Source organism: Cryptomeria japonica, chromosome 1 (genome assembly GCF_030272615.1).
Source record: "Cryptomeria japonica chromosome 1, Sugi_1.0, whole genome shotgun sequence".
Taxonomy (NCBI): Eukaryota; Viridiplantae; Streptophyta; class Pinopsida; order Cupressales; family Cupressaceae; genus Cryptomeria; species Cryptomeria japonica.
The window spans coordinates 691,638,691-691,666,285 of NC_081405.1; positions in this window are offsets into that span (position 1 = coordinate 691,638,691).

Here is a 27,595-nt window from a genome sequence, read left to right on the forward strand (position 1 = left end):
CCTTACTAAACACCTTGTTTTTAGAGGCCAAAAATCCTTCTAGTTGCTTGAGAAGGACAAGTTCAGATACTTGGAAGAGATACTAAGTTCACCATGGGGAGATTTCCATGGGGACTGATGCTTGGCTGCCCTGAGAAGTGAGTGTCGTGGAGGGGAGCCCGTGGGGTCAAGCATCTATGTATTCTCCTCGAATCCCATAACAAGTCTACCTCTCAAGTACCTAATGTCCTTGCCTACCATAAGAAATGTGTGAATGAGCATGATTGTATTGAGTCTAAGTTGAAATATCTTGTTTTCTTTGTTTGTCAAAAGTTGAATTGCATCTCATTTCAAAAACAAGACAAATTGATTCAAAACAAGGTTAAACACAGAAGTATTTCATTCAACAAAGTTCAAAACACCTTCAAACATGGTTGTCAAACATTGTTCAAAATCTTGTCTCAACATTCATGTCACTTAGATTTAGGTTCATCCTAGGTTGCATTTTGCAAAGTCATTGTCAAGTACCAAGGTTAGGTTTCACCTAGGTCATACTCCTTTGCATATCAATAAGGGTCATCCATTTTGCATGTGTCCTCTTGCATTAGAGTAATACCATTGTCATACATTTGTATTTGCATACCCTAGGTCTCTTCATCAAGCTTAGGTCATTATCATATCATATTAGGGTCACTTGCATAGTAATTGTCCCTTTGCATATAGTGTCAAAACTAGGTTTTGTCATACTTGAGTAATCCAAATCTTTGCTAAACCCTAAGTCATTGTTAGGAGGTCTAAACCTTATCAAACCTTTTCTCTTTTGTCATTATTGTCATTTGGTCAAACCTAGCTTAGTATCCAAGCATATAGGGGAGACTTTGTCATTTTGTCTTTTTGTCACTTGGTCCTTTTGTCCTTTGAGGTCTAGACATCATTTCAATTTCCTAAAGGTCTCTTTTAGATTTGCATTCCAAAAAGTTTGTCAAAATCTTGAAAAACAACCAAAAACATAGGTTGCATTCTTGCCATAGATTGCATTCTCATTCATTTAGTTCGCATTTAGTTGCATATCATATATTGTCCTTGAAAACTTTCAAAAATATTGTATTTGCATAAGTGACATGCCTGTTGAAACAAGATCAAAATCTAAAAAGATGGGTGAACCAGCATATCAACCCATTGACAACATATCAAATTCGCAGTTTCAAACTAGTCAAACAGTGCAAATTGAAGATTTATCAAACACATCATTACCACCATATGGAATGGTTCAACTTGGACCACCTCCATTATATGAACCAGTGTTTGTACCTATGAAACCAAGACATGGGAGTGTTCCACCAACTCCAAGAGGAAGTGCACCTTTCAATTGGAATCAACCAAACCTGCAACATGAAATTCAAACGTTACATGAAGAACAAACTCTTTCACAAGGATTTGGTTCAGATCAAGGCATTCAACAAGAAATGAATCCAAATGTCCAACCAGATTCTTCATCAGATTCCGATGCTTCTGATAATATTGACATGTTCCTTCAAGATCCAAAGTTGACAAAAAAGATGGATAAATGCTTGAACAAGGTCTTTAAGATGTTCCCACAAAAATATCTTAACATGATGAGTAATGTGACCACCTCAAGTGAGCAAATCAATGTGCAAAAACAACAAAGTGGTGAGTTGTTAAGTTTCTCTCCGCATCCAAACGAAGGAAATATGCAACAAGAAACTCAACCTACCTTGATGAGTAAACGTGCTTCAAAAGCATTGATAGTGATTATTCCTCAAAAGTCACCATTTGAAACAATAAATAATCCATTATTCAACACGACACCTGTGCAACAAGATCAAATGAAGACCGCGCAAATATTGACAACTATCCCTCAACAAGAAGTGGTTCCTTACATGCATAAAATTGGATCAACATCTAAGATGCAAGAAAGCTTCACGACTGGAATGCCTGATATCACTAATGTCCAAAGCAATTCCACGATGCAACAAAGTTCTTATGTCCTGTTAAGTTCAATATATTTGTCAAATACTATTGCGACAGATCCTTCGATAATGGCAACACAAAGAGCTATGGATAGTGGTCTGCACCAACAACAATTGTTGCAACAATTGAGTAATACACAAAAGGTACAATTGAATGTGCAAACAAGCAATGTACAACAACAACAATATCGCATTCGACAACAAATTGCAGCGCCTTTGGCACCATTACAAGTTAAGGCAAACTTGCAACCTTCACAATGGATTGGACAAACAACACAGCAAGTTAATGCAAGTGTTATACCCCATCTTAAGGAGAAACAACAAAAACCACCTAAACAAATTTTTTTGCAAATGATGGGATATACACCGCGACAACAATTGGCACAAAGTCAACAAATTCCGATTCGTCAGCATCAACAACATGTGCCTCAATATGTGCCAAGGCAAACAAGCTATCATGCTTCACAACCGCAATTGGCGCCTGTGCAATATCAACAACATACTCAATTGCAATATCCACCTAGGCTACAAGAAGCCCAACAACAAGGTCAATATCAAGGCATGGCACAACCACAACAACAAGAGATGTACCAAGAACATTATATGCCAGAGACACCAAAAACGGCCATTTCAGAGCATCAACAACCGATTGGAAATATGATGTATCGACAAAGAGTACCCACCGGGATCAATGATGGACCTCCAAAATTTGATACAATTGTGCAACAACTTGAGAAATTGCAACGACAAGTTGACGCATTAGAAACTAAAGGAACAAAGAAGTTGTATACAGATCAAGATTTATGTCCTAATCCATTTGACAAGAGCTTACACATGCCTCCATTCCCTAAACATTTTGAGGCACCTAATTTTGAGAAATATAAAGGGAATGGCAATCCAAAAGATCACATTCGAGCATTTTTCGCGGCATGTACTGAAGTGAGTTATGAGGAGACATATTTAATGCGATTATTTGCACGAAGTCTCACGGGACAAGCCATGGATTGGTATTCGCATCTGCCAGGAAATATAAAGACCTAGTCTGAATTGGCTCAAAAGTTTATATCTCACTTTGCATTCAACATCGACAGTGACGTGAACATGTCAGATTTATGCAGCACCAAGCAAAAGCAAGGTGAACCATTAGTGACTTTCTTGCAACGATGGCGAAGCTTGTACAGTCGTTCTTCCCTAGATATACCTAAAGAACAACAAGTGAATCTGTTTATCCAAAATTTGGTCCTAGAAATGATGTATGAACTGAAATTGAAAAGTCCCAGTACTATTGAGAAACTCATTAAGAAAGGGATGAATATTGAAACTGCTCTTGTAGCTAAAGGAATCATTAAGCTTAACAAAGACAGTGACAACACGAACAATTTAGGGGACAGAAATAGATTTTGGTATAAGAACAAGAATGTCACTAATGATGGAGTTGTTGACGCAAGAGCGGTGAATACAAATCAACCCCCATTCACGATCAAGAAATTGAGTGTTCCTAATATGTCAACTATGGAACAAAATCGAACACCAGCGAGCAATGTCACTCAGGCGCAATACCAACAGCATCTTCAACAATATAATCAACAACAAGGCCAGCAACAAAGCCAACAACGCAAACCTTTCCGATCAAGGGATGGGCCTCCTCGACAATTTATGCCATTGGGAGAGCCTATTGAGTCGGTAATGAAGCAATTAATACAAGCAAAATTTATTAAGCTACCAGATATCAAGGCAGAACCAGTGGTAAAACCGCATTGGTGGAATGATAATGCATACTGTGAATATCATCGGTCCAAAGGACATAAAACCGCGTCATGTTTTCAAATGAAACATATGATTCAAGATTTGTTAGAGCAAGGAGTAATTGAGGTAGATCCACCCCATGCGACCTCTAACACTGATCATACTATTTTCAAAACTCCTTTGCTTGATCATGACAAGGGTAAAGCGTCTTCTTCAAACTCTACCCAAACAACAAATTATGCAAATACTGGTTATAACAATGTCATCAATTGTTTTCACGCGCCAAATGAGTATGTTTCCACCTTAAGAATAAAGGGACAAGATCCTTCTTGTGCAGTTACCACTCGTCGATCTAAAATAGTCCTGAAAGGAGCTCCTGCAGCTCCTTCCAAACCAACTCCTGCAAGTCAGTATAATCTCTTGGATCATCTAGGAAAGACACCTGCACAAATATCAATCCTTGAGTTGTTGAAAATGTCCCCCATGCATCGTGCAGTCCTGGATAAAGCTTTAATTGAGTCCACTGTCCCGACAGATATTGATGTTGACCAGTTTCAAGCCCGGATTGGACATCTAGCTGTTTCCCAAAATGTCGCGTTTTCTGATAATGATATCTCACCTGATAAGATCCCTCACAATGATCCTTTACACCTTGAAGTCTTTGTCCATAACTGCAAAATCCGACGAGTCTTGATAGATGGCGGAGCGGGTCTTAATATTTGTACCTTGAGAGTGGTCATTGGCCTTGGTTATACAACAAATGACATTGATGCTTCCAAAAGAATAACAATCAAAGCATATGATGATGTTGAGCGCCCATCCAAAGGGATAATTACATTGCCTATCAGAGTCGGTCCAGTGATAGAAAACACTTTTTTGCAAGTCTTGGACCTTGATCTCCCTTACAATATGATTCTTGGCCGTCCATGGATCCATGCAATGAAAGCAGTTCCATCCACCTATCATCAATGTTTAAAATATCCTTACAATGGAACTGAGATAACAATTCCAGGAGATCCTAATCCATTTCAATTATGTGCTACTCTAAAGGATACCCCTCAGCGGCAAGTCCCATTCAATAGAAAGGCCAAATCACATAGTTATGTGGATCCTAATGAATTGTTAGATGTTGTCAAAGGAAAATTGAAGATACAGGACCAAGGATGTGGAGAATATTCAATGGATCAAACATTCCTCATCGGGAATTTACCAATATCTCCAAAATCATATGGCAAACCGCATTTATTGCAAAAGGAACCTAAGGTCATTATTCAATATCAGCCTCCCACTACATTTACAAGATGGGGTGAACTTGACAAAGAAACTTTAGATGATGATGTCATAGATTGGCTTTACAAAGATCCAACTGAGACCCCACCTGTCAGGTTGCCAGTAGAACGGTACTACAAAGGATTTACTATGCTGCAAAAGAAAGGATATGACGGTTGCAGTGGCTTAGGCCTGAACAACAATGGAAGGCTAGAACTTGTTATACCCAAGATGCGACCCCCAACTTTAGGGTTAGGTTTTGTACCATTGCGAATTGGATCCTCATCTACCAAAGTGCCCACGTGTAGAAAAGGGCGTGACTCTGACGATGAAATAACACCTGAGGATACCCGACCCAAAACTGATTCCAATGAATGGGAGTGGAGTTCCTTTTCTTCTAGCTCCTATGCCCTTGACAATATGTTCCTTGACCCTGACAATTTGCCTATGGAAGACAAACATGAAATAACTCCTCTTCCTAAAACATGTCCTCATGCTTGGATAGAGTCATTATGGGATCCAAGCTCCGAATCAGATACAAGCAGTTCAAATAGTGATACCACAGATGTTCATATCCTTACCATATCAACCCTCTCTCTCCTGACAACCGATGATGACATGCCCCTCGTCTATCCCCAACTTATCCAACATGACCAACAAGAACCACTCACATTGGACTGTTTTCAAAATGACAAAGCAATTGCAGAATTCCTTGGACTACGGGAAGGCATACCACAAGGTGATCATAAGGCAGGATTTGCTATTGACATAGATTCCACAACATATTTTGGGGAGTCAACGCCATCTTCCAGTCATCAAAATGAAAAAAGAAAAGAAAAAGTAAAAAATCAAAAGAATAGATCTTTGAGTGAAAACCGTAAGGCACTCTCTGATCATACAAAAGTAAAAATAAAAGACGTACCTGCGGGTGAAAACCTCTTTGAGGCGCCCAAAGGTGGAAGAGTGGACATACCTCTATCAAGTCAGGACAAATCAACATTGCTTGTGGAAATGACCAAGGAAATCAATTTGGGTACACCTGACAACCCTGAGGTCATTCATTTTGCTGCTTCTCTATCACAACAGGAAAAGATAGATTTTGTCAATTTCTTTCTTGAGAAGAAGATCAGCTTTGCATGGTCCTATGCAAACATGCCTGGCCTTGATCCAGAATTAGTCCTTCATCATTTGCCATTGAAAGCAGATGCCAAGCCTGTCAAACAGAAACTTAGAAAGATGCATCCCTAGGTGGCTCTTTTGGTCAAGGTAGAACTGAAAAAATTACTGGATGTGGGCTTTATCAGACCCATCGATTATGCAGATTGGATTTCAAACTTAGTACCAGTTAGCAAGGTAATTGGGGGCATCAGAATCTATACAGATTTTAGGGATTTCAATAAAGCATGCCCTAAAGATGACTTTCCACTACCAAACATAGACATCATAGTGGACATGGCTGCTGGATATGAGATGCTTTCATTGATGGATGGTTTCTCCGGCTATATCCAAATTCGCATTGCTCCTGAAGATCAACATAAGACAACATTCACCTGTGCTTGGGGTACCTATTGCTGGAACGTGATGCCCTTTGGTCTTAAAAATGCAAGCGCAACATATCAAAGAGCAATGATGACAATTTTCCATGATTTCATGCATACTTTGATGGAAGACTATGTTGATGACTTATTATGCAAATCTGTCACAAGAGATAGTCATCTAGCCATCCTGGGCCCAATCTTTGACCGAATGGAGACCTACAAGCCCAAACTCAATCCAAAGAAGTGTGTCTTTGGTGTCATAGCTGGCAAATTACTAGGGTACATTGTTTCTCATAGAGGCATTGAGGTTGACCCTACCAAGGTTAAAGCAATAATGGATATGCCTCCACCTTCAAATCTCCAGCAACTACGCAGTTTGCAAGGAAAGCTCCAGTCAATCCGTCGCTTTATAGCTCGGTTGGCTGACAAATGTCATCCATTCCAACATCTATTGCATAAAGGTGTCGCTTTTAAATGGACTAAGCAATGTCAATCAGCCTTTCAAGCTCTCAAAGACTATTTGCTGTTGCCGCCTATCATAATGCCTCCTATAGAAGGAAAACCATTTTTATTGTATATTTCTGCAACTGAAACGACACTAGGAGTTCTCTTGGCCCAACAGAATGAGAACGACAAAGAGTGAGCTATTTATTATATCAGCCAGACACTAGTAGGCTATGAGCTGAATTATTCAACTATTGAACGGGCATGCTTAGCAGTGGTGTTTGCAACACAGAAGCTTCGACATTATATGTTAAATCACCAAACATTGTTGGTTGCAAAAATTGATCCTCTAAAATACTTGCTTAGCAGAGCAGCTTTGACGGGTCGCCTAGCAAAGTGGGTTATGATTCTCAGTGAATTTGATATTGAATATATGGAGCGAAAGGCGATAAAAGGACAAGTCATTACAGATCAACTCACAGAGGCTCCTATTTATGATGATGATCCCATGTTGACCGATTTTCTAGATGAATGAGTCTTTGCTCTTACATCTTCTAATGAATGGAAGTTATACTTTGATGGGTCCCATACCAAGTTCGGGTCTGGAGCAGGCATATTGTTTGTCACCCCTCAAGGTGATGTTATTCCCAAGTCCTACAGAATCACTTTTCATTATACCAATAACATTGCAGAGTATGAAGCACTGGTCACAGGACTCCGAGTAGCGGTCCACTGGAATATCACACATTTGCAAATCTATGGAGATTCTCAATTAGTCATCCGACAAGTGAATGATGACTACGAAACAAAAGATGAAAAGCTTATTCCTTATAAGCATATGGTAGACTTCTTCAAGACAAAATTCACAGCTATCCATTTCAATCAAGTTCCAAGAATGCAAAACAAGTCGGTAGATGCGATGGCTACGATTGCTTCCATGTTGAATATGCCCCACAATATGGACAAATGTGAATTTTTAGTTGAACAATGTTGGTTCCTTCTTTTGACATTTCGACAGTAGATGTGATGTGCGTTCTTGTTGGTCCCAACTTCCCGTGGTACAATGATATATATCAATATTTGAAATCCCAAATCTTACCACCTAACCTTTCCGCTAACCAATGTCGGGCATTCATCCGACAGATAGCCAAATATGTCATCATTGCCGACACCCTTTACCGTCGTTCCTTTGACCATACCCTCCTCAGGTGTTTGGATTCTGACGAAGCACAAACGGCTTTACATGAGGTCCATGATGGTATATGCGGGGGCCATTTCAATGGTCTGAGCTTAGCTAAAAAGTTGATTCGTGCTGGGTATTATTGGCCCACTCTGGAAAAAGATGTTCAAGATTTTGTTAAGAAGTGCTACAAATGCCAGATTCATGGAAACTACATTCATGCACCAGCCCAAGAGCTTCATTCTGTCATATCTCCGTGGCCCTTTTCTCAATGGGGATTGGATCTTATTGGCAAGATTCACCCGACATCTGCAAATGGACACAAGTTCATCATTACAGCCACAGAGTATTTTACAAAATGGATCGAGGCTATCCCCATGACCTATATCACTAGTGTGCAAATTTCAAAATTCTTATTGAATTATATCATATGCCGGTATGGGGTTCCCCTTGCCATAGTCATAGATAATGGTCATCCTTTCAAGAATAAAGATGTCAAGGAACTCTGTGAAAAGTTTCATATCCAACATCGTTTCTCCAGTCCATACTATCCACAGGGGAATGGTCAAGCCGAAGCATCAAATAAAACTATTATCAAGATCCTGAAAAAGGTTGTCAATGACGCTAGTTGAGATTGGCATGTTCGGTTGAATCCAGCACTATGGGCCTATCGCACTTCTATCCGCACACCTACTGGCGCAACACCTTATTCCTTGGTGTATGGTGCGGAAGCTATTTTACCCTTGGAAGTAGAGATTCCTTCCTTGCATGTTTCCTTGCAATATCTGATTGATGATGAGACACATAGAGTCTCTTGGTTGCACCAACTTGAAATGTTAGATGAGAAACGTCAGACAACCCTGACACATTTGCAAGCATATCAAAACCGTCTCCGTTGCTCTTATAATAAGAAGGTCAAAGGGCGACACTTCGAAGTGGGAGATCTGGTTTTAAAGGCAAACCCTAAGAATGCATAGTCTACTGACATCATCAAAGGAAAGTTTGAACCTAATTGGGTTGGGCCTTTCATAGTGACTGCAGCCTATGGCTCGAGGGCATATCTGCTTGCCACTCCAGAAGGTGAACCTTTGTCTGATCCTGTCAATAGCACGCACCTTCGCAAGTACTCGGCCTAATTTTCTATCAGCACTTCTTCAAGTATGATCCTGAAAAAATACAAAAAAAGTGAAAAAAACAAAATACAAAAAAAGTGAAAAAAGCAAAATACAAAGAAAGTGAAAAAAGAACAAAAGAGTAAAGAAAAATGATTCGCCCTCTAGTGAAAACCTAGCAAACAGGTGCCATGTGTAAGATGAGATCGTTGCTCTGCCATCTGTCATGACGTCTAAGCTATGCTTTCTCTCGGCCGGTTTATCACGTCTATCTTTGTCTTGACCCAATGTTCTGTTCTAGGCCTGTGATTGGTCAACATCATTGTCCTACTTCGTTTCTTGTGCATATGTTTTAGTCCTGGTCGCTTTATATGTCTTTCCGCTAGGCATTGGGTGCGTTCCCCTTGTCATGATCAATCACTGGAACTTTTGCATTGAAAAATGTCCTGAAATAATTCAAAAAAATTTTAAAATGTCCTGAAATAATTCAAAAAAAATTGAAAAATGTCCTGAAATAATTCAAAAATGTCCTGAAATAATTCAAAAAAATTCAAAAAAATGTCCTGAAATAATTCAAAAAAATTGAATAATGTTCTGAAAAAATCAAAAAAATCAAAAAAAGTCCTGAAAAAACGAACAAAAAAATTGTAAAAACTCGAAAAACAAAACATAAAAATATCCCTTTTGTGCATAAGACAAATCACTGAGCATCCCTCCAACGACACTCGCAATCATACACTGTGCTTTAATGAAATCATGCGTTAACAAATGAACTTTTTCAATCAAACCAAACATTCCAATTGATCAAAATTGTCATATCAATCAACCTCACTATCATTTGTCCTTGTCTCTACTATCATGGGTCTTATACAGGGTGTGGTATACTCGAAACCAGACTGTGTCCTGTCTTAGACGAAGTACTGCATTCCCTGAAACCCGACAACATGATTGTCCTATCAGCACTTTCAACTTTTGACAATGAAGATCAAGATGTTTGTTTGACTTGTTGGAATTTGTGCATCTTATCTTTTTACTGATTTGTTTTTGGCTTCGGTCATGTTCCTATGTTGCTCGATGATGTCACTGAGTGATTTAGAGTGACTGGGATGGTTCATGGTCCCTTTCTTTTTTTTTGTGATTGTTGTTTTGTTTGTGATGTGTCTGTCTTTTGCAAAAAGGGTTGCATTTCAGCTCTGGCCTTCAATGCCATGATGCTACGCATCCATTTTGCTACATTAAAATAAAGGTTCTCACCTACAAAGTGCATTAGTGAAAGCAAGTTTTTCTTCGTCTCTAACTGTCCTCCGTCTCATTTTTCTTCTTACTAACATTTCTTCCGTCAGTTCGGATAGTCAGTTCGATCTAGTGCTTCGATTTCCCCAAACACATATGCTGCATCCTGCATCCATTCGGTTAGTACATTTGCATTATATTAAGCATCGTATCAAGCATTTTATCCATTTCATTTTATCAATGCATCAAAAAAACACATAAAAAAATACATCCATACATTCATACATGTTCCACAATGGTACATAAACAGTGCATGAGTCATCCATACATGGAAAATAAACATAAGTCATAACACATTGCATCCCATCATATTGATGCATATCATATATCATCATAATATCGGAGTACAAAATTGGACTGTCTGTCCTAAGTATGGCCTACAGGCTGACTACAAAAATGTCAAACTACATAATGTCCACTGTCTGTCCTAAGGAGCACGTGCCTCTGTCACTGGGTGCTCCCTCTGTCCTCCTCATCCCTGCCATGTCTTACGGATGATGTCCCTCCTGGTCCTGGCTGTGGTGGTCTCATAGGTCCACTCACCCCCATGTTGCTCAATGACCTCCGAGAGCGTGCCCTGCTCTCTGTCCTCGATCGTGCCCGATATGAAGCTGCTCTCTGCTCTGGTGGAACTGCACTCTCATATAGTGTCCTCCAATGGCGTATCTCCTCTCCGGTCTCTACCAACATCTGTGCCATCTCCCATGCACTGGCATCCCGAATCAATCCAATATACTCAGTGACTCTCTGTTCTTCTCGTTGTGCCTGAGCTATTGCTGTGTCTCGAGCCGCTGTGAGTCTGGCTGTCTCCGCTCTGAACTGCTCATGCTCTCTCTCTAAAGTCGCAATGTGATCCTGTTGACTCGCTATGGTAGCCCTGCACATCTCCATCTCCTCTGTCCTAACTGTTTCCGGCTCTATGGGTATATCCTGCAATGCCTCCTGCTCGTCATCCCCCTCATCCTCATCACCGTCCTCATCCTCCTCGTCCTCATCATCTCCCTCCTCCTCTCCAGCGAGTGGGAAGTCCTCCTGTCGCCTAGGTACTGGAATGTCTGGATCTGTCAATGGCACTGGCCGTCGTCGTGCAAACCATCTCTCATACTCTGTCATCCCGGCGTCCGCCACATCTGATCTCCAATCCCACTGTCTCTGTTGTAGCTATGAGAAGTCAGCATATGCTATGTGTGGTTGAATCATACTCCCCCACTGACTCGTCTCTCTGTGAGATTGGGCAAAGTGTGCAGTCCTCCTAGGTACATTCTGCCTCTCTCCAAACTGTCGTCTGACTCTCTCTGGCAGGTACAACTCAATCACTCTCTGGCGATTCACTGGTCGCCCAATCAAGTACCTCTCCTTTCTACAATACGGTAGCTCATCCCTATCATCTGACCATCCAGGGCAATCACGATATGGTCTCCATGTGAACTCTCTCAGTCTGTCTAGCTCGTGTCGCCAATATAATATGTATCCAAAAGGACCCTGTCTCAGTGCTCCCCCATAGCAGTACACATATGGTCAGTGTGGTACTACCTGTCTCTCTGTAATCGGTCGACATATGGCTATGTGCTCAAATGCCCATACCTACAACAATGTGACTCCATAGCTCAAAGTCTGCACTCCCTGATATGCTATCTGATGCAACTGAAACAGCATAGCCAGTACACATGGTCCCCATGCATACACCGTACCCTCTGTCGCCATCCGCTCTAGCACTCTTCCCCATCCAATAGGGAATCCATGTCCTCGTCTATCTCTTGCTAATAGACATGTTATCACCACTGCTATCACCACGTATCGTCGATCATACTCTGATGCCATGGTCTCCCAACCAATCTCCCTCTCTACGATATCCAGATCATCTGCGTCGCACTCAAATAATCTGCACAACACGTCTCTCCCTATCACTGGGTCATACTCTACCATCTCTCCATGAATCAGAATGCAGAGGATACACCATACATCCTCTAGTGTCACAGTCGCCTCTCCCGTCGCCAAATGGAATGAGGAGGTCTCTGAATGCCATCGCTCTGCCAATGCGGTAAGTAGTCCTATGTTTTCCCTAATCTCGGGCATGAAAGTGACATAGTATATCCCAAGTCCTGCTAATGTATCTCTGTTCGTGCTCCTGAGTCTATGTCGTAGCATGAAGCAGTCAGGTTGGTTCTCCTGTGTGATCAACGGATACTGTCGACTCTGCATCACAATTGGGGCATTATTTGTCAGTTTTAGGTTTTGCTCCTATGGGTTGCATTTCCTCATTTCATGTCTAAATCAGGGTGTTTTTCATCTATTCTAACCTATCCTACCCTTATCCCCCCTTTTTGGATCATTTGCATGTTGTTTTTGACCTAAATTGAGTTCCCAGGGCACAACTACGCCTGTGTTGTGTATCCTGCGCCTGTGTCACATGTTCTACGCCTGTGTTTCCCTACACAAGCACAGAAGACCCTACACAAGCGCAGGATTCGCCCTACACAAGCACAAAATTCAATTTTTGCATTTTCTGTGGGCCCCGCAATGTCCCGCAAGCAAGTCAAATTCATAAAATTGAAAACATGGGTTTTTGAGATACATACCGCTGCTCCTGCGTCGTCTGGTTGTCTGTACGTGCGTACACATTCTCTGAGGTGATCTTCCATTGAAATGTTCACCATCTCTCTGCAAGTGTCCTTTTCCAGAGCAACAAATCCTCTTCTTGGGCTAGTGCAAATGAGCAATTTTCACTCTCTTGGTCTCATTTATAGATCTTCGTCAGTGCATAGATGGACGTGCCCTCTCTCCATCTCATGTTGGTCGTGGTCTTTTGCATCTTTAATTGCTTGTCCTTCATGCATCCGATATCCGATTGTCAATCCGTTTGATCCTATCATTTTTATCGATCAATTGGCCTCTTTTTTGCATGTTTCCGGCCAATTCCTCGAGGGGGCATGCATATGTCATTGTCAGCGTCTGGGGCATTTTCATTATTGTTCTTTGAAACAACGCTTAAAATCGCATTGTCTCAAAGAGGGGCAAAATGTAGACAACTAAAAATGGTCAACGCTTGCGGAATCATACTTTAACATTTGCGCATTGCCTCATTTTAGGTTTTTGCGTCGCATTAACATTTCTCCTATGATTCGCACTTGGTCTTTATCATTTGTGAGCATCGAGTCATTCTTCTACATTCTTCATTCGTCTCGCTCTCAAATTTGGTCTTGTCGACAACACTATCCAGTCATGATTTTGATCGATCTTATCCTATCGCATCAATGTGCGTGATCATTTGTCATCATTTTGGACATCGTCAATCCTAATTAGGGTTTTGTCCTCTTATCAATCCTTATCATTTTCAATCTTGTCGTTTTGCGATCGATTTGTCATCGATCGTTGTCATTTTTCAATCTTGTCACCATGCAATCGATTTGTCATCGATTCTTGTCTTTTGATCGATTTGTCATCAATCTTGTCATCATGCGATCTATTTTGTCATCGATCCTTGTTATCTTGTCGATTTTGTCATTTTGCGATTAATTTGCCATCGACCGTTGTCTGTCTTAATTATGTCAATTTGGATCAATTAGTCATTGTTCCTCATCAATTGGCACATTTATCAATCAAATCATTTTATCACATTGATCAATTTGTCATCAGAATCATGATCGAGTCAATTATCTTTCATCAAGACCTAATTGTCATCCTTGCATTGCTAATTCATCTTCTAGGGTTTCGTGATTTAATCATTTAACCTTGTTTGTCATTTCTCCCTTTAGGATTAATAAATTATTTATTTTATCCTAAGTCCTCTCATCGCAATTAAATGTTTAATTTAATTGGCTAATTATTCCTCTTTTTGTGAATTAATTGATAAATGACAAATTATTAATCAATTCACCTAATTTCTTAATTCCTAATTTTCCTCTTTTTTCTAATTTTCTAATTTTCTAATTCCTAATTTCAATTTCCTCCTATTTCTCTCCTAATTTCATGGGAATGACATTTCAATTTGTCATAATTTGTCATAATTGACAATCAATCAATTTTTGACATAGAAATTTGTCATAGTTTGTCATAAATTATCAATCAATCAATTTTGCATAGAAAGTGCATAATTTGTCATAATTGACATTTTTGATTTACAATTTCCATTTGAATTGAATCATGCTAATTTGATCATTTCTCCAATTTGTCTATAAATTGGATGAATTTCTTCAATCTCAATCTAATAATCATATGATCTAATAGTCACTTTGTCAAATCAATCACGCTTCGAGTACCCTTGCACCACGATCTTGTTTATTTGCTTTCATCTCATGTGTGTGCACTTGAAGGTGAGATCCACAAACAAAAGGCTATTTGGAGAAGAAAGAAGGACAATGGAGCCGCATGAAGGAAGCATTTAGATCTACATTTGGTTTGCATAGTCTTTAGTTTTGAATGCTTCATTTTCATGTCTTTATTGAGTGTGTTAGGATTGATCATTGCAATCTGCTTTTGTGATTGAGCTATTATTGATATTTGCTTTGATGATTTCCTATTTCCTAGCTACAAAAACATTGATTCAAAACTTTCACATAGTCTAACCTAGAAATATAGAGTTATATGAAATTATGAATTATGAAAATCTGATATCATTAAAGGTTGGACTTCTTATTGCTCAGATCATAACCAAGTCCCACCATCTTAGATGTGAGATGGGTAGATGGATGGTCCCTAAGGAGGAATGGGAGGAAAGAACTTGTTTTTTCTACAATAAAGGGGCAGTAGAAACTGAATGGCACTTCATCTTTGAGTGTGTAGCATATGAGGATATTTGTACTCAGTATGAGGACAATTTGAAGGGGTCTAAAGGAGCTATTTGAGGAGGCAAAACTTCACAAAATTGTGGGCTTCTTGATCAAGATGCAAATAGAAGCGTTGGCAATGAAAAGAACCTGAAAATTGTTAACAATGTTGTTCTTGGTCCCACGATTGATGGTCTCATGGATGTCATGAAAACTCATTCATTCATTCATTCAATCAACAGTTTCGACGGAACATAAGTCCATAACAATAAAGATTCCTATAACAAAACTAAGGATATTGAAACAAGAATAGTTCTAGTGGGGCATAAAACCATTACAAAACATAGCCAACTATTTCTAAATTATTATTTTAACATTTTTTGGTGTTCTCATTGTCTTTATATATTTGTTTGCTTTTTACTCTTTGCTTTAGGTTTCTTATTTATTCATTTGTATAGTTTTTTTTATCTCTTTTGTGTGTGTGTATTTTATTTATTTCTTATTTCTTATTTATTGTTTGGTTTTTACTCATTGCTTTAGGTTTCTTATTTATTCATTTGTCTTGTTTTTTATCTTTGATTTTTAACCTTTCATTTTTCTTGGTGTTTATCTTTGTTTTTGAGTTCTCTTTGTCTTTCTATTTTTTAATTGTTTTCTTAACCTAGTCTTTTTAATCTTTCCCTCCCTTCGTTCTATGTGTTTTTGTCTTTCTCTTCCCCCTTTCCTTCAAATGCAACCCAAATGGGGTCTTAGTCTGCAATTTACAATCTTTCATATCACGTTGTATTCTCTTAGCATCCTGATGATGGATCACAGAGTATGATCCAAAACGTTGATGTAAAAAAAGGATACACAATCAAAACCAGAAGCAATTTTAAAATTTGTTGAAGTTGTTTGGAACAAAGAGTATCACTTATATGGACTTGCAATAATTGAACCTTGGATCTATCTAGATGATTGTTGATCTTCATTTGTTCTTTTGGGACCTCCTTACACCTAAGAGTACAAAAACTAAAGTCTAAAAAATGATATCAAAATAAAACTTAAGCATTTCACCTTCTTGGTGAACATCATGGTTTGAAAACAACCATGCATCTACTTTTCCATTTGTTAAGTAATATTATTTGCCTCATATAATCAACCACAATATTGTTCTCAAGGCTTAAGCCTAGAATAGCTTCTTTCCAACATAAAACATGATAAAAAAATTGTGGGCAGATAATAAAAAATAGCATTCCATTTTTTCGTAGTCCATGCACAATCCCCAAAAATATGTTTTAAACTTTTCATTATGATGGAAAAATGGAATTTATCTAGTTGAACCATCATACATCTCAACTTGTCACCAATAGGCAGTTTGAAATGTAAAATCTCCCAAGCGAGAATTTAAGAATTGGCCTAACTTTAGGTTGCCAAATATTAGCACTTAACATTTTCCATGCCTTTTCTTGAAAATTTATATTTCCATTTTTTATTGAATCTAATAAGATTTAAAGATAATGTAGGCAAGAGACTTATGTGGGCTTTTTTTTGTTGAGTAGACAACCACCATCAATCTTATGAGAAATCACATTTTAATGGAGTGCAAAGTTTCATGGCTAGCTCAATAAGGACCGGGATTTCACAAAAATAACAAACCCTTTAAACATGTTGCTTAAAACAAAGTTGCCTTAATGTTTTGTCAAGTAGCCCACACTAGAGAATTAAAATCCCACAAGTCTTTGAACTGGTAAACTCCTTGAGTAATAATTTTCTAAATATGTATTTAATAAAAGAGAAGATAACATATGTAGAGGTTTTTTGTTTGTTTGTTTGTTATGTGATCCTATTATTTCTATTTAGGATTTGGCTATGTTCTAGTATAGTATTTTCATCAAAAATAGCATAGTTGTCAATGGGCTCTTGGTCTATTGGTAAAATGATTCTCAATGAGTCAACCGAGGTTCAAGTCTTATTGAATGGAAGGCCCTAATACCATAAGGGATAAGGTTGAATCATACTCTAAGCAACTTTGGAAAAATAGATAACCCTGAAATCTTGACTCTTAGCTAAAGAGGTTTCAGCTTAAGGCTCATGCTTTTGTATCAAGTATCTAAACAATTATGTGGGTTTGATATAAAACCCTTTAGCCAAAAAAACAAGATAGCATGTGTTATTTGGCATTTGTTAACAATATTTTTGGAAACTTTTATAAGTGTTTTTAATTCATTACTCCGGTTACCTTTGTTTTCATGAGAATCAAGAATGGCAATGGATTTGCCTTCTTCATTATAGTAGTCTTCTTTATTATATTATTACATGTATTGTTAGAGGGTATAATATTTGCATTGATAAGAGAGTTCAACATATTATATTGATAGAGAGGTAATACATTATTTTTTTAAATCTACCATATATGAATACCAAGAGCTAAAAAATTTAGTCCAATTCTAAAAAAAATGAGTAACATGGAATCATATACAAAAGTCAAAACAATAACATGGAGATCAAAAAAATAGGTGACCCTAAAAGTTAAAAATAGTCATAGAAGAATGAGAATTACCCTATAAAATAAATAGCCATCAAGTCACCAATTCACCAAATTTAAAAGGAAAAGATTGCAATTAAGTCACGAGCACAACTCTAGTGTTAAGGGTCTTGCTCATCTAGGTTATCATCCTTCACTTAGCGAATCCTTACCATCCCCCATTGGTTCCTAGCTACTAAGAGCAAGATTATTGTCATCCTTAAGATCCTCCTAAAAGTGATTTTACATCATTCTTGTTGGGAAAATGGTGTTGTACACCTTGCATTATAATTTTTTATTGTTGTATTATTTTATTATTGTGTGAGGTGGACGTGGAATTATATTGTAATATCATATTGTATTGTTGCACCTAGGAGCACCTAGATGGACGTGCAACATGTAGAGATTCCTTTGGAATATTCTTGTAACCACTTGATGAGTTGTATTGACACATTGGTATTATTATAGTGTATTTATTTAATATTGGGGAATATAATTGTGATGAAGTACCCAATATTAAATGTGGGTCAAGGGTGGGTAGGAAAAATATTATATTTGATTGTCACATGGTTTGATGTAATACCACTTGGTGGTTTTGTGGGAGCTTGTGTTTATAAAAGCACCACAAGGGTAGTTGTTTGGGCTGGTCAGTTAGTCAGGTCAACATTACATTTTGGTAAAAAAATCCCAGAAGCGCATCTGTGTTAAGCAGAGAAGCGTCTGTGTCAGGAAACTGTGTTTGTGAAGTATACAGGCGCGTCTGTGTCCATAATTGAAAAACTGTTACAATCCAGCAAACAAACACAGTCAGTTTCGGATTTCTTAAGCTTCCTAGGTTATTTCTCCAGGTTTTCATCTAGCATTCAACCTGTCCTTGGGTCTCACAAAGTCTATCATTGCTTCACATCTTACATTACATTCACATTTGTCTAAACTTGAGTCAAAAGGTCACTTGCTTGTCCTCATCATACTTTGTCAACACACTACATACAACAACACTTTGCTAAGTGGTTCCTCATCAAGGTTTCTTACCTTTGGGTCTCATTTGGTCTTACTTAGAGTCAAGGTCAACTTACCTCATCAAGAGAAACTATCCTTTCTTTGGAAGTCACACCTACTCTACTACATACATACTTGGTTTTACACTTTGGACATTGCAAGTACACTTCAGATTCATTTACATTCCATTCAACTCTTGGTCTTCCATACTCTTTCCATTTTTCATCTAGTCTCTCACATCTTGGTCAATACCTAGTTCATGGTTGAAACCTGTCTTCAAAAATCTAGGAGAGAAACTAAAGAGGCTCAAGAGTCCGCAAACATGAGTTCTTATGAGTATGACATGATATCTTTTTCAATTCTGATCATACTACATTACCTGACATGGATGTCTATAGAAACATTCCAAATGTTGAGAACGTGGACACTATAAACAACAATGCTACACACAATGACAATGTGGACAACTTTTCAGTACATTCAGCAGATGTGGAAGAATCCATCATGAATCCCCATTTCAATCGATTGGTTGAGGAAATAATGAGGAGGGATAGACAATACTTCTTACAAATGATGGCACAAAGTGGAGCCAAGATACCTCATGATTTTGACATGTCTCAAATAATGGAACATAGACCTTTGCAACAACCTCACTCCAATATGGATCAAAGGAGACCTAATAGTGGAGGAAATAGAGGACCACACATGGTACCTGAATCACCATCAGCTTTGCTTCAAAAACCAAAGGTCCCACATACACATGGTCAAACACATGATACTCACCTTCGTAGACCATTATGGACGTCTTATGGAGAAAAATATGCTCAATCACATACTAATGCTAAGGATCAACCATCAAAGCAATTGGATGTTCAAAGGCATGCTCAAAATTTGGACACAAGGAAACCTCATGTCAAATTTGGGGGCAACACAATGGAACATGACATGCCTGTAGAATATGGTATACATGCACAAAATAGATATGGTGTTCCTCAACATGAATCTATACCAAGTGGTCCATATACGCAGCATCATTATAGACCTCCTCCATATGAACATGTGTATGATCAATATCATCCATATATGCAACATGCACCCCCTCCAATGGGTACCTCGAACATAGGATATGGTCCAAGAAGTCGATCTCCACCTAAGAGCAATTTGGAGCAACAAATCAGGGACTTACAAAAGAAAATGGAGGACATAAATACACCAAAGCCAACATACACAATGAGAGACATATGTCCTTATCCATTTGACAAGAGCATTCCAATGCCTCCATTTCCTACACACTTTGTGACGCCTAAATTTGACAAGTATAGAGGAAAAGGGGATCCTAAGGCGCACATAAGATAGTTTTTCACAGCTTGCATTGAGGTAGCAGCAGAAGAGACATATTTGATGAGATTATTCCCACAAAGCTTAGGTGATCAAGCTATGGAATGGTTCTCCCAACTTCCACCTGGAATTAAGTCATGGGGTGATCTAGCAGAGGCATTTATTCAACATTTCTCCTACAACATAGAGACAGACATATCAGTCACTACTTTGTGCAACACCAAGCAAAAAGAGGGAGAATCTTTTGCATCATTTTTACAAAGATGGAGAAATCTAGCTAGCAGATGCTCTTGTGAAATTCCACAAAAACAAATGGTAGAAATGTTCACCCAAAATGTTAACAAAGAGATTGGCTATGATCTAAGGAAAGCTTGCTTGTCTACCTTCAAGGATGTCGTAGAAAAAGGCTTAGCGACAGAAAAGGTCCTAATTGAACAAGGAGTCGTTAAAATATTCAAGGAAAACAAAGATGACTTTAAAGGCAAAGACAAGCAAAGATTTTGGAATAAAAACAAGAACACAGTCAATGATGGTGTTGTTGATGCCAACATAGTGCGACCCAAAGTCATCTTTTTGGAATCGAGTTCTACAAACAATCAAGTGAATACTCAAACAACTTCCAGATCATGAAGGAAGTACACCCCATTGGGAGAACCACTTGAGTCAGTCTTCAAGAAGCTAGTGGCAAACAAGGTAATCACAGTTCCAGATTTTCCTCCATATGAACCAAAGGTTAAACCAAATTGGTGGAACGATGATGAGTATTGTGAATTTCATAAGAGCAAGAGTCATAAGACAGGAAATTGTCATCGACTGAAGAACATCATACAAGATCTCATTGATAGAGGTGATATTGAGATTGAGGGACATTCATCCAATCAAGAACATGAGATGTTTAAGGAACCATTCCCAAAACATGACAAGGGAAAAGCTAAAGCCACAGAGGATCAAACCAACTATACCAGAGCATCCTACAACTATGATTCAACTATCAATCACATCTCGATGGACAATTATGTCTCTACCATTATCATCAAGGACAAGACGTCTGAGAATTCTACCCAGAGACCCAAGATTGTCCTAAAAGGTGTTGGATCTTCTTCTGAACCTACCTTTGAATGTCATGTTACAACCCGCTGAGGTAAAATAACTTTTCAAGGTGCTCCAACTAAAAACACCACTTCTTCATCAACCAAACCTGAGTATGACCTTGTAGAACAGCTAGGGAAGACACCCGCGCTCATCTCCATTCTTGAACTATTATGCATATCTCCCGCACATAAAGCCATTCTTGACAAAATCTTGAGAGATACTGTTGTCCCTACTGATCTAAACGTGGACCAGTTTCAAGCCATGGTGGGATACCTTTCCATTCCACACTCCCTTACTTTCACAGAAGCTGATGACGCCTCTGTAAGTCAGCCGCATAATGCGCCATTACACATTGAAGCCTTCATACACAAACATCGAATAAAACGAGTCTTGATAGATGGAGGAGCAGGTCTGAACATTTGCACATTAAGCACTATCACACAATTGGGATATTCTGATAAAGCTGTGAATTCTACAAACAAGATCACCATTAAGGCATATGATGATGAAGAGCTTTCATCCAAGGGTACAGTCATCTTACCTCTCAGAGTTGGGCCAGTTACAAAGGATGTGGTCTGTCAAGTCCTGCATTTAAATCTCACTTATAACATATTGTTAGGACGTCCTTGGATCCATGAAATGAGGGCAGTTCCATCCACATATCACCAATGCATTAAGTTTCCTCATAATGGAGTGGAGGTAACAGTTAATGGTGATCCTAATCCATTCATATATTGCAATAACCTGAAATCAAAGACTGAGACCATCATTCCTAGTAATCGGGAAGTTGTTCCTTCGTCGGCATACATTGATCCTGAGTCATTAAAACCTTCGACATCCAAACAAGGTGAGCTTAGAGGCAAGTTTCAGGACAAAGGCATGGGGGAATATACTTTCAATCAGACCATGTACCTAAGACAAGTCATGAGTTCCCCAAAAGAATATGGAAGACCATATCCTAACAAGCGAATCTCCATCATGACGCTCAAATGGGACCCTACTACCTTTCAAAGATGGGGTGAACTAGAAGAGGAAGATTTATACCAAATGCTTTTCAGAGACGATGAAGAGGAAACACAAGATCACGTCAATCTACAATGTGAGAAATATGGCAAAGGCTTCAAAATTTTACAAAAATTCGGGTATGATGGAAAAAGCCCTCTAGGGTTACGAAAGGAAGGCATCATTGAACCTTTACAACCTGAATTGACTTTCAAGAAGGAACGCTCGAAGGGACTTGGTTTCTTAACTTCCAAGGTCCACACCCAAAGGACAAAAGAAGCCTTACAAATCAAAGCTGCCAAAATTCAACAAGAGAATCGCTATTCCACATATTCCAACGAATGGGAATGGGGTTCCGACAAGTCTTCTAGTGACTACGAGCTCACCGAGACATTCAGAGAGCCAGGTGAACCCACAGAAGAGGAGGAGTTTTATAACAAATTCAGAGTTGGTCAAGAAACAACCCATGAGGAGTCTACATAGTCCTTGTCTCAAGGTTCTAGGTTGAAATCACATAGGATGAGAACACCTGTCCCAGAATGCGCTACTAGTGATGATAATTTGGATTCGCTCATGATCGAGACTAATGAGGAGAGTGCCATCGATGACCTCGATAATTACCTTGACATACCTAAATATAACCACATCTTCACTCTTAGCCCCATGGCCTTTCCCTTGTTCACCACCAACTCATTGACTGGGATCATGAAGGACCTGCACAGTTGGATACATTTCAAAACGATGAAGCTTTTATTGACTATCTAGGCATACGAAATGATCTTCCCCCTGGAGACCATAAAGCGGGATACACTATAGAACTCAATAGCGTGGCATATTTTGGTGAGGGTGTCGGACCTTCCAGTCGTAAAAATGTGAAAATAAGAACAAATCAAGGGTCTTATGGTGAAAACCACATTGTGGCGCTATCTAACCCCAAAAAAGTAAAAAGAAAGGACGTATCTGAGGGTGAAAACCTCTCTGAGGCACCTGAAGATGGAAGGCTCAACATTCTCCCAGCATCATACGAGGAAAAATCATCCATGTTGGTAGAGGAGACTATCAAAACAAACATTAGTACAGAAGAGGTTCCACACAACATATTCCTAGCTCAATCACTGACAGAGTCTGAAAGGTCAAAATTCATAAGTTTCTTCAAAAAGCGACAAATCAACTTCGCCTAGTCATACGCTGATATGCCTGGATTGGATCCAGATTTGGTAATGCATCATCTGACAGTCAAACCGGGGGCAAAACTAGTAAAACAGAAATTAAGAAAAATGCATCCACAAGTGGCATTACTAGTCAAAGCAGAACTTGAGAAATTACTCGATGTCGGATTCATACGCCCAATTGATTATCCTGAATGGATCTCCAACTTGGTACCTGTCAGTAAACCAGATCGCAACATCAGAATTTGCACAGATTTCAGAGACATCAACAAAGCTTGTCCAAAGGATGACTTCCCATTACCAAACATTGACTTGATTGTTGATCTCACAGCAGGTCATGAAATGCTATCATTAATGGATGGATTCTCTGGCTATAATTAGATAAGAATCACACCCGATGATCAACACAAAACATCATTTACTTGTCCACAGGGAACTTTCTACTGGAATGTCATGCCTTTCGGGTTAAAGAATGCAGGTGCTACATATCAAAGAGCCATGACTACTAGCTTTCATGATCTCATGCATGCAACTGTGGAAGATTATGTTGATGACCTCTTGGTCAAATCAATAGACAAAAATACACACTTGGACATACTTTCAGTTGCCTTTGATCGGTTGGAAAAATACAAAGTAAGATTAAACCCTAAGAAATGTGTCTTTGGAGTAACCTCTGGGAAGCTCCTAGGATTCATTGTATCTAAAAAAGGAATTGAAGCGGATCCAGCAAAAGTCAAAGCTATCTTGGAAATGCAACCACCAAGAAATATCAGTCAACTTCGATCCTTACAAGGCAGACTCTAGTCCATTCGAAGATTCATAGCACAACTGACAGATAAGTGTAATCCTTTTCAGCACCTGCTACATAAAAACATCAAATTCAAATGGGATGACAACTGTCAACAGGCTTTCCAGACACTCAAAGATTATCTTCTAAATCTGTCAGTTCTGATGCCACCAGTTCCAGATCAACCACTGTTATTATACATTTTAGCTACTCCAACAGCATTGGGGGCACTCTTAGTGCAACAAATTGCTGAAGGCAAGGATAAAGCAGTATATTATATCAGTCGCACATTGGTGGGATATGAGCTAAACTACACACCAATTGAGCGCGCATGCCTCGCTGTGGTCTTTGTTTCACAGAAATTACGACATTACATGCTTACTCATAAGACAAAGTTAGTTGCAAGGATAGATCCATTGAAATACCTTCTCAATAAGGCAACACTTACTGGGCGAATGGCCAAATGGGTAATGATACTGAGTGAATTCAACATCGAGTATGTGGACAGAAAAGCAATAAAAGGACAAGCCATCGCAGATCAATTAGCAGATGCTCCCATGATCGATGATGTTCCTCTAAGTTCAGAATTTTCAGATGAGTCCATTTTGACAATGTCACATGCAAAGCCATGGCAACTATACTTTGACGGCTCATATACACAGCATGGGGCAGGATCTGGCATCCTCTTTATAACTCCTCAAGGGGATTCTATACCAAAATCATACCGCTTATCATTTCTTTGCACTAACAATATACGGAACATGAGACATTAACAATAGGATTACGAATTGCAGTTCAATGGAGGATCCAGGAACTTCGTGTTTTTGGGGACTCCCAGCTTGTTATCCGTCAAGCAACTGGTGATTATCAAACAAAAGATGAAAAGTTAATGCCTTATAAACAAATGGTGGATGGTCTGAAACAATATTTCACAAAGATAGACTTTGAGCAGATACCAAGAGAGCAGAATCGCGCCGCAGATGCCATGGCTACAATTGCTTCACTGATCGATCTACCTCCAAACGAGACCCGCTATGAGTTCTTGGTGGATAACCTTTTGGTTCCTTCATATGAGATCATGCCTACTGAGACGCTATGCGTTGTCGGTCCCGAATCCCAGTTATATGGTCCCACTTTCACATACCTATGTGACAATACTTTACCTCCTGATCTATCATATAACCAACGTCGCACTTTTATTCATCAATCCTCTCACTATGTCATTTTAGCTGATATCCTATACCGACGAGGTCTAGATGGCACTCTTCTTAGATGTTTAGAAAGCGACGAAGCTCAGAATGCGTTACGGGAAGTGCATGAAGGGATATGTGGTCCACATGCTAGTGGTCCTACCTTGGCTAAGAAACTCATCAGGACTGGATATTACTGGCCCAATATGGAGAAAGACTCATATCAGTTTGTCAAGAAATGTAAGCAATGTCAAATTCATGGAGACCTCATACATGCACCAGCACAAGAACTTCAACCACTTGCGTCTCCTTGGCCCTTTTGTCAATGGGGACTCGATCTCATAGGCAAGATTCACCCTCCTTCTTCCAATGGTCATAAATTCATTATCACTGCCACAGAGTATTTTACAAAATGGATTGAAGCCATGCCTCTCACACAAGTTACTGGAAAACAGATTGCTACATTCATCCTTAACTATATCATTTGCCGATACGGTATTCCTGTTTCCATTATCATTGATAACGGGTGTCCCTTCAAAAATCAGGATGTTCGCGAACTTTGTGACCGCTTCCATATCTCCCATCGTTTCTCCACACCATACTACCCCCAAGGTAATGGCCAAGCTGAGGCGTCTAACAAAACAATCCTTAAAATCCTAAAGAAGATAGTCGACGATGCTGATCGTAATTGGCATATTCAACTTAATCCTGCACTTTGGGCCTACCTCACAAGTGTCCGTACACCTACAGGAGCTACACCCTATTCACTAGTCTATGGTTCTGAAGCCATCTTGCCTATTGAGGTCGAGCTACCCTCTTTACGGGTCTCTTTGCAAAACATCATTAGTGATGAAGCCTACAGGGTCTCTCGCTTACAAGAGCTAGAACTATTGGATGAACGAAGACAAACTGCTTTTAATCATCTCAAGGCTTACCAACAACGAATGAGTCGCAGCTACAATCACAAGGTCAAGCCTCGCACATTTGAGGTAGATGATTTAGTTCTCAGAGAAAATCCTAAAAATCAACAAGACAGAGAGAAGAAGGGCAAGTTCGAACCAAATTGGCTTGGTCCTTACATCATTACAACAACATATGGATCTAGTGCATATCAGCTCTCAACTACAGAAGGTGAACCTTTGGAGGATCCTATCAACAACATGCACCTTCACAGGTTCTACACATAGCTCTTCAGAGTATCCTAATTCAGAAAATACAAAAAAAGAAAAATAAAAAAAATACAAAAAATAAATAAATTATAAAACAAAAAAATTGTTACTTGGTGAAAATTTGGCAAACAGGCGCCTTGTGATGCAAAAAACATTGAAAAATCAAAAAAAGTAAAGAGAAATAATTTCGTCCAACGGTGAAAACCACTTCGGTGGCGCCCTGGGCAAGTACCAAGGTGAAAACTGGGTCACCATCGCCATGCGTAGAGACATTGCTCCTCCCTCCTTCAGGATTCTCTTTCATCACTTCACTTTGCACACACTCACGACCAATTCGTTCATAATAAACTTACCCATTCCCATCATGGCTTGTTATTGATCTACCCAAGATTGGTTAGCCATTCATAATAAACATTTCTTTTCATCCCTTTCCATCCATAATAAATCAGATCCTATCTGTGGCTAAGACAAATCCTACGTCTAGTAATGGGTGTGGAACTGAGAACATCACATGTTTCGAGGAGTACAGTTTCTTCCAGCTTTCTTCAGTCTATTCGCGCACAATCCGCAATAAAGCAACATTTGCATCACAGATCCGCAATAAAGTTTCATCTTCTCTGCAATAAAGTATCAGTTTCATGGATTCAGTCAGTTTCAGATGAGACAGCAGCAACAATGGGCTTCAACAAATCAAATCTTTCAACAGACTTAGACAACATTATGATTCAGTGCTATCTATCCTTTATGTGAAAGTAAACATTGTGACCACAATCAAATAAGACTTACACAAGTGACAAGAGACACTAAACTTGAGGACTACAGTGGATGTGGGTGTCGAGTCTTGGTTTTCTTTTGATTTCATCTTTTTTGGTGACATGTCTTTTAGCTTTTCCGGGATGTCTTTGACTAGAGATTCTATCTCTAGGATGTCTTTGACTAGAAAGGCGAGGATGGGGTATCGTCACCTATTTGTATTTGTTGTCTGTGGATTGTCTCTTAGTAATGCTATGACTTGTCCAAGGATA